At 35.9% G+C, this 8,575-nt stretch overlaps 1 non-coding gene across 1 annotated transcript; it reads right to left on the reverse strand.

The window, feature by feature from the left end:
* Positions 1–8,100: 8,100 nt before the first annotated feature.
* Positions 8,101–8,207, reverse strand: LOC145161936 (small nucleolar RNA R71). Its single transcript, XR_013738792.1, has one exon. It is a non-coding gene; the product is annotated as a small nucleolar RNA R71 (small nucleolar RNA).
* Positions 8,208–8,575: the final 368 nt, after the last annotated feature.

Here is an 8,575-nt window from a genome sequence, read left to right on the forward strand (position 1 = left end):
TAGGGTGTTAGACGTTATATAAGCTCCGTAAGTCCCTAGGGCTAGTCCCTTTATCAACCCCCATTGTCCTAAAACCCTAATCTCAAACCCTAATATCCCTTTGAGTGTTCTTGAGCTTTAGTCTTGATTTTTAGGTGGTTTGTGCTCCTTGAAGTGTTAGAAGAAGAAGTTGGAAGACTCATTTATTGGAGGGAAGCCTAGAGATCCAGATTTAGCTCCATCTTTTGGTGACTTTTAAGGTATAAAGTTCATGCCTTGTCTACTCCTTGCTTAGATCTCTTCATGTTATGGTTTTATTCTTGTTTGTCCCTTTTTGGTTGGTCTTGATGGGTTAAGACCATTTTAGTAGCTAAATCTTGTAGATCTGGATGTTTGGAGAGTTCCACAAGCTTAAAGGTGCAACCTTTATGGGGTTTATGGTTTCAGGCATGCATTTAGTCATTTATTAAGCTCTTTTGAGCTCTAGGGGCTCATTCAGCCATGCATGCACGTAAAGTTGGCAACTTTATGTGATAAACCATCTTAAGGAAGTCAGATATGAGTTTGGGTTGAGGTCTTAATTGGTTAAGAGCTGCTATTGGAAAGTTGGCCAATTAGGGGGAGTAAGCTGGGCATACAAGCTCGTACGTGCCGCGTACAAGCTCTAAAGCGAGTATGCTTATCGTACATGATGAGTACGCCCCACGTACTCATCAGTGGGTTTCGCATGTCGGGATTTTTGGTTTTGGGCTTCATTTTGGACTTTAGGAATCTATGGCTTTATTTTGGTCCATCAGAATATTGTTTTGGGGCTAAGTATATTTTTGCACCTTGGTTTAAGGCTTATGAAGGGATTTACGCCCAATTTGGAAAATTGGGCCATATTGGGCTTTGAATGATTATTATGGAATTTGGGCCTTTGGTCAATTGGATTGGGCCAAGTTATGGAAAGGGTAAAAAGGTCTCTTACCCTAGTTTGAACTCTTAGTTTGGGCTGGGGCCCGTTATACTCAGTGGGCAGGGCTCGTTATACTCAATGGGCAGGACCCATTATATGAGTTTGGGCGGGGCCCGTTATACTCAGTGGGCGGGACCCGTTATGTTAGTTTCGGTGGGACCCATTATACTCATTGGGGGGGGGGGGTCCCACTATATTTAGTGGGTGGGGCCCGTTATGAGAGTGTAGGCGGGGCCTGATACACTCATTAGGCGGGGCCCGATATGTGATTATTTATGTATGGTATGTGGTATTTTGGGGAACTCACTAAGCTTTGTGCTTACGGTTTTTAGTGTATGTTTCAGTCACTTCTGTTTTCAAAGGGAAGAACTCAGTATGATTGCAGAGCACACACCACTCGATTCCGCATTCTGTGATTTACTCTGATAATGATGATGTATTGATAAAACTTTGATTACCCTGGTTTTATGAAAATGATATGATTTACTGTTTTATTAATTTAAGAATGAAAATTTTCTAGTCTTCTTTTTGGGACGTTACACTCAATGACTGAATCCTTATCATTAACCTTATTATCTTCTTTCTTAATCAGTCTATTAAAAGTCTTATTCCTTTTTGCCACTGGTTCCACATTGTAAAGAGATCCAAGTTGGGTTCCACATTTCCACTAGCTCCACATTGCTTCAATTTTCTATGTGATTACAGATGGGGACTCACCTCTGGTGCAAAATGTAGTAAGAACTAAGGAGTTCCCAAAATGGCCATCACATCTAGCAATCTTCTCTATACTGTAAAACTCTGGTATAATTGATTTAGCTTGAATGGTTTGCTCTGCTTATGATATATTTCCTTACATATCTATTTATCTATTAAACCATTGGATTATTAACCTAACACATCTATTTAGTGCACACTTTCGTAATTTTTAGATCTAATTTAAAAGAGATTAAGCTTACTGGTATGAATCCATTTGTCTCCAAAAAATTATTTACTTAATGGAAAGTGCTCTTTGTGCTTTGTACTTGGTTGATAGGCAAGGGAGGCAAACACTTATAATCCGAAGTTATCTTGAAATGGTAAATCGTTCTCTTAGCCAATTTATGATCTATTTGATAATTAAATCACAAGATAAATCATTTTCTTAGCCGGTTTGTGATCTACTTCTGTTTCTTTTCTGGATTTTAGTCCATGTGATCTAAATATTTGTTTTATTTGTGTAAAAACACACATATTATCATACCAAGATTTGGTTTCGAAGGAAACAGTCTTACAACAAAAGAAATGTGGGTTAAAATGACACATGTAATGCTTCTTTCCAATGGACATAATTCCCCTGAACAATAAACTTTATTAGAACATAGATGACTGATTTTTACCAGAATACCCTTTATTGATTTTTGTGATTTGTTTATTATTTTATATTTTTAGATATCTCTTAAATTCAACAAAGTTTAGGTGTTTTATATTTTTTATTATTATTGGAACATAGATGAGTGATTTTTAACAAAAAATAAATGAAAAAACATCTTGTTAACTAAAATTTGTTGTGATGGTTACATAGGTATGCATATGACAAGCCTTTTATTCCCACATACCAAGTGTCAAAGGACAAGGAAAAGATTTTGGGTATTGATCAACCAAATTATGGAGTTGGGGTTTCTAAATTTTCCTCCTCATGTCAAGTGTCATCAACCTAACACAACTATTCACCAACAAACATCAATCCACCTGTAAAAGGCACATATGTCCCAACATGATTCTATTATAGTGGGGTAAATGAATTTTTATGGACATATGTTAGTCAGTGATCTTGTGAACGTGAGCATCCTCTATTGTGGTAAAATTAAATGATGGTACATCAAGGGTATATTCATCCTAAAACAACGTTTTTGTTTTAAATTTTGTTATTTTATCATCTTTTCTGGTTAGAGATGTGAGACTGATCATAGATAGAAATTCAAGAAGACCAAAAGGATTTGGTTTTGTGATATGTGCCTTTATTCTAAGTTTATTTGTTTTATGTCTCAAAAATCATAATTTTAATAATTTCCAATTTGTATTCTTTTCAGCTATATCGATTTTTATAATGCAGTGGTTGTGCCAATGGCTAAACTTCAACTCAAACAGGTAAAAAGTTTATGTTGGAAACTTTATGGTTGAAATTTATACTTCAACGTGATTGATCTTCAACTCAAACACATAAAAAGTTAATACATTTTATTCTGTCAATTCTTGCAGATAAAATTTATAAGTTTTAATTATTTCATGATCAATCAAAAAAGTTTTCTTTATTTATTTATTTTTATTTTGGAACTATTACACATGTAACCTTCCTGTAGGCAGTGGAAAAGTCTTGGTTGGTGTTATAACGAGAGAAATGGCATTAGAAGAGTTCTGCGCGAGACAAAACACTAAAATTATGCAACTTAATTGTATGACAATGTACTGCCAGATTATATAGTTAGGAAAAGCCCCCTTAATATCAACGTATTACATTTATTTAGCATTAGAATGATTATTTATATTTGACATATTATGTATTGTGAAATGAATTGCTTTTTTTTGTATGATATGTTATTTTGTATTATGAGACAGTAGTTATCATTTAATTTCAAAATTATGAAATCTATAAAAAAAAATATTGTTTTAAACATTTAAATTTATGACACGCAAAAATGTGTGTCGTCTTTATTTATTACAAGGGCTTCCTTGACACGCATTGTGTGTTGTAAATGCATGTTGTAAATGCGTGTCGTAAGCATATGAAGCGAAAAAGCATGTCATGTTCCTTTATGATAGGGGCTTCATTGACACACATTTGCATGTCATTTGTCTCATTTATGACACGTAATGTATGTCATTAAAGGGTATTTTCTAGTAGTGTCGGTTTTCCTTTTCCCAAGGTGCTCCAAGTCAATCTCCTGCTCTCGAGCTAAAGCTATCATGTCCTCCAATGTCCGACAAGCTGAAAAGCTAACAAAATCCCTGATATCAACCCTCAGCATGTCGTGGTACCTAGTCTTCTTCATCTCCTCATTTGTGAAATACCTTCGACTCCTCGGGGTAGAAGCTCGTCCTCTGGGCACACTCCATATCCACTATCCACCGCCTGGCGGCAATGGGGTCTTTCACCCCGAAGAACTATGGTGCCCCACATGCCCGAACATCTTTGAACGTGAGAGTATGGGCTCCGTACTGCTCGACAGACATCTCGGCTCGATAGGCCCGAAGGCGTCCCTCCATCATCTCTGTAATCCCTTCCTTGATCGTCCCAAACCTCACTGGGGTCATATAAAGGATACCTCGTGTAATCTCTGACGCGATGAAATCGTGTAGTCCCTCATCAATCAGTTCGAAACCAAAGCCCGAACCGGAATCAGATCTTGAGCCTCCCGATCCACCTCGTGTCATCACCATTTTGAAAAGAAACCATACAATGATCAGAATATACCCAAAGAATCCTCATTCCACAGGCTTCCTGTATTCGCCGAGACTTTCCTTGATTCGAGTATGAATCCTATGCTTTTAGTAGTACAAGCCCAATATTATCTTTAAAAGCTATCCATACTTTCCTTAAGAATTATCCCGAATCCTCTAAGTTACCTTCTCAAACTGGAATTTCCAAATACCCGTTAAACAATGCATCAGCTGCTGAAGAACCTCTACTAACGCCAGCTTCCTACTTCATGAATACAATTACATGCAACAAAGATTAGATAATCCTTTGACTAAAAGACTAAACCCTACAACGGTTAGACTCAGATGAGAGTTGCATAATAGGGCCAAATCAATCACTCTGAGATTATTTAACCTTTACATCATGTAACATAACATATTCATGAAATAACTATCTCACATAAATATGAGTCCCACAGAGCACAAAGCAATCAGCATTCAAGCATCGAGTAATCCAAACCAACACATCACCTAATCATGCCATTCTATCCAATCATCAGATATCCAGATTAACATACATTTCTAAAAGCTCAACCAACATGCATATGAAGGCATCTCTCCTAACATTCTATCATACAATCCTGAGCAGATCCTTATCCCTAATCTAACATGCAACTCTTATAACATATAACATAACATCATGTATATGTATTTTGGGAATCACTTACTTGAGCTCGGCTGATTGCACACATCGCATCCCTTTTCTTTATAAAAGTCTTTAGAAAATTCATTTTCCTTTTAAAAAGATTACCACACACTTGAGAGTATGCCTGAATCCCTCAAACCAAGGCTCTGATACCAACTTGCAACATCCCAAAAATTCATAGTAAATTTTTCACTTTTAAAATAATAAACCATACAAACGAATTGTTCCAATGCGGAAAAATTTGGGGGATACTATGTAGTCACACCGGGCCCTTCCCTTTTGAACGGGAAGTACATGAAACCATAAACATGAAACTGTAAGCACAAAGCTTAGTGACTTCCCTAAAATACCACATACCATACATAGAAAAGAGATTGTTATGTACCAACCATAGCCTTACAATAAATACCATGCCATGAGTCGTATCATGGTCTTTCCTTGCCAACCGGGGGACCAAAAACCAGGTGTTACAAAAAAATGACAAGAGACAGTTCCTGGTCTTCCATGCAAGCATGACAAAGACGACTAGCATCCTACATATAACTATAGGGTACAGACCCTGGTCTTTCATATAATTTTTTGGGAGCCATATCTAGGTCTTTCATACGATTGCCAAGGGTCACCCCCTGGTCTTCCTACATAATATAATCCAGTTGGCCGACATCGGTGCCTTCGACCCACGAGTACTGATATGTGCATAATTAATTATATATTTAATGCTTATTTCTAATACTTTTAGCTATAATTATGTTTAATAGGGAACAAAAGGCACTTAAAATGTTTAAATTATCTTTTGTAGCTGCGAAGACTTGCTTGGGATAAAAAGGAAGCATACGAGGAGCTGGAAGCAGGAAACGGGAGCTAAAACAAAGAAAAGAAGAAAGAAGAGTGAAGACCACATTATGTTGGGTCAACCGCGATGTGGCAAATGGAAGAATTGCGACCCTTATGCAGACATGTAAGACATGGGAAAAACTCGAAGACCATGTTGTCGTGGCAGTCAACCACGACGTGGTGGTCTGATTTCCAGAAATATTAAATCTCAGACATTAGGTCGAAATTGAGAGGATGTATTCGGTTTCTGAGGTTATTTGGGAATAACAAACCCTTAGAAACCCAGAGAAAGTCGAAATTCAAGAGAGCTCAAGGATTGAAGAAGACTTAGAAGATATTCAACATTGATCTAGTTGGTTTGCTTATTAAACTTATGTCTAGCTTATTTCAGTTAGATCTAATGCGTTTTTCTGCTACAATGAGAGGCTAAACACCTTTTACTTCTGTTTGGTGAAGATGAGCTTGATACTTATGTGTTGATTTCAATTATTGGATGATTATTATTGATTTTCTTGTGTTTGATATATATATATATATATATATATATATATATATATATATATATATATATATATATATATATATATATATATATATATATATATATATATATATATATATAACCCTAGCATGTTTTAGTTCTAGTTTATATTGCTCATAAATCACATTTTGTGTGTTAATTGATCATATTAATTGCATGAATCTATCTCTTAATTGTTTATGACCATTAAATAGTTAGAGGTAGGACTAATCACATATTTGTTAAAAGTAATTAAACCTAGTAACTTTAACTGTGTTAGAGAGCATAATCAGTATTAATTTGTACTTGGTTGCTTAACTTGACCATAGCAGAGTAACTAATATCATTCATTGTGCAATTGTGCTATTATCAATTTAGTGTTTAACTTGTGCATGACCATTGCATTGTCATACATAATTGATAGACATAGATATTTGACCATAATTGCTAGATAATTGGTAAAAAATATAATCTATCCATTAGAAATCAACCATAGGAGAAAGTGAAATTGAATCTTGACAAAAGTATTCTTTTAATTCTTGAAGTTGCTTTGTTTTTTGTTGCTTGCTTGTTTGGTAGTTGATATTAAGTTATTCTAATCTTGAAAAATCAGTAACCACCCCCCCCCCCCCAAAAAAAAAAACACCCCCAATCATAGTTTGTTTAATAGTTTGATTATAAGTAGTTAATTTATTAAATTGAATTCTGTTCCCTATGATCGACACCCGACTTACCTAAGCTCAACTATAATCTGACTAGGTATACTGCTTATAGGTTCATAGATAGTAAAAGTTTGTTAGGTTATAAATTTAAAACTAAGTAGGTACTTTGTGCACACATCAAGTTTTTGGTGTCGTTGCTGGAGAACGGCTTATTTGAATTATATTTTAATTGCTTTTAGCTATCCGGTCCTTTTGTGGGGTAAAAACCACAAAAAGTTACTTTGGTTGCATTTATTTAAGTTGGTTTTCTTTCTGAGACGCAACCACGACGTGGTTGTCTTCACCACATCGCGGCCTCGCTTCAATTAATTATTAGTTTAATGATTTTTATTCCTTTTAAGCATTTTTGTTTTTTTTGTTTTGTTTCAGTGATATATGACCCAAGGATCTAAAACTCATATTATTCCTCCACTACAAGATCCAAAATCCGCCTTCCACAAAAAGGACAAGAAAGTCAACGAGTCAACAAGCACTTTTCAATCGGATAAAAGATTTGATTGCTTCGAAATGATGTCGGATAAGAAAGGAATCATATATGAACCATAATGATCTACCGAAGAAAGTTCAGACGATTTAGAGCGAAAAATCAAAGAAGAAGAAGAGATGACAGATATCGCGAGAATGACGATGGGAAACTATAAGAAACGGATCCGAGAAAATAATGGACCATGCTTAGTTCCACCCGAGATACCACCTGAGAGAAGGTTTGAGCTCAAAGGACACATTCTGTCCATAATCAAGGACATACCTTTCGCTGAGAAAGAGAATGAAGATGCTTTCAAGCACATTGATGAGGTCAAAGGCATTTCTAACTATTTTTATGTTCCTAATGTGCCAAGAGAATCAGTGCTACTATGGATGCTCTGGTCACTTTACCGGTAAAGCAAAAGTTTGGTTGAAATCTCTTGCACCTGGATCCATTACTACTTCAGACACCCTTTGTGAAGCTTTTATTGAGCAATTTATCCCACCTTCCAAGATCTTAAAGCTCAAAAAGAAGATAGCTAATTTTCAACAAGAGGTTGGAGAGTCTCTATATGAAGCATGGAAGAGGTACAAAGGCTTTCTTAGAAGATGCCCTCAATATCATTTGAATGTCCAACAAGAAGTGTCCACTTTCTATGATGGGGTTAATGTCATAACTAGACAACTTGTTGACTCCCAAGGGCCAATGATGAAGAAGGAACCAACTGTTATCAAATAGTTAATTGAAGATTTTGCAAAGCACTCATGAGAGTACCATAATCCAAGAGAGGATGTTACTAGAGGAAAAGGGGATAGAGGAAACGAGAACTTGGCTGCAATATAGCTAAGCTAGATTCTATGGATAGGCGAATGAAAAAATTAGACCAATCCATTTATGCCATAAGAGTTGGTTGTGATAATTGTAGCGGTCCACATTTGACCAGGATTGTGATTTGGATGAAAATACGAACAAGAAGGCATAAGTGTTTTAATCG

This window comes from Lactuca virosa, chromosome 2 (genome assembly GCF_052849685.1).
Source record: "Lactuca virosa cultivar CGN04683 chromosome 2, Lactuca_virosa_CGN04683_v6, whole genome shotgun sequence".
NCBI lineage: Eukaryota > Viridiplantae > Streptophyta > Magnoliopsida > Asterales > Asteraceae > Lactuca > Lactuca virosa.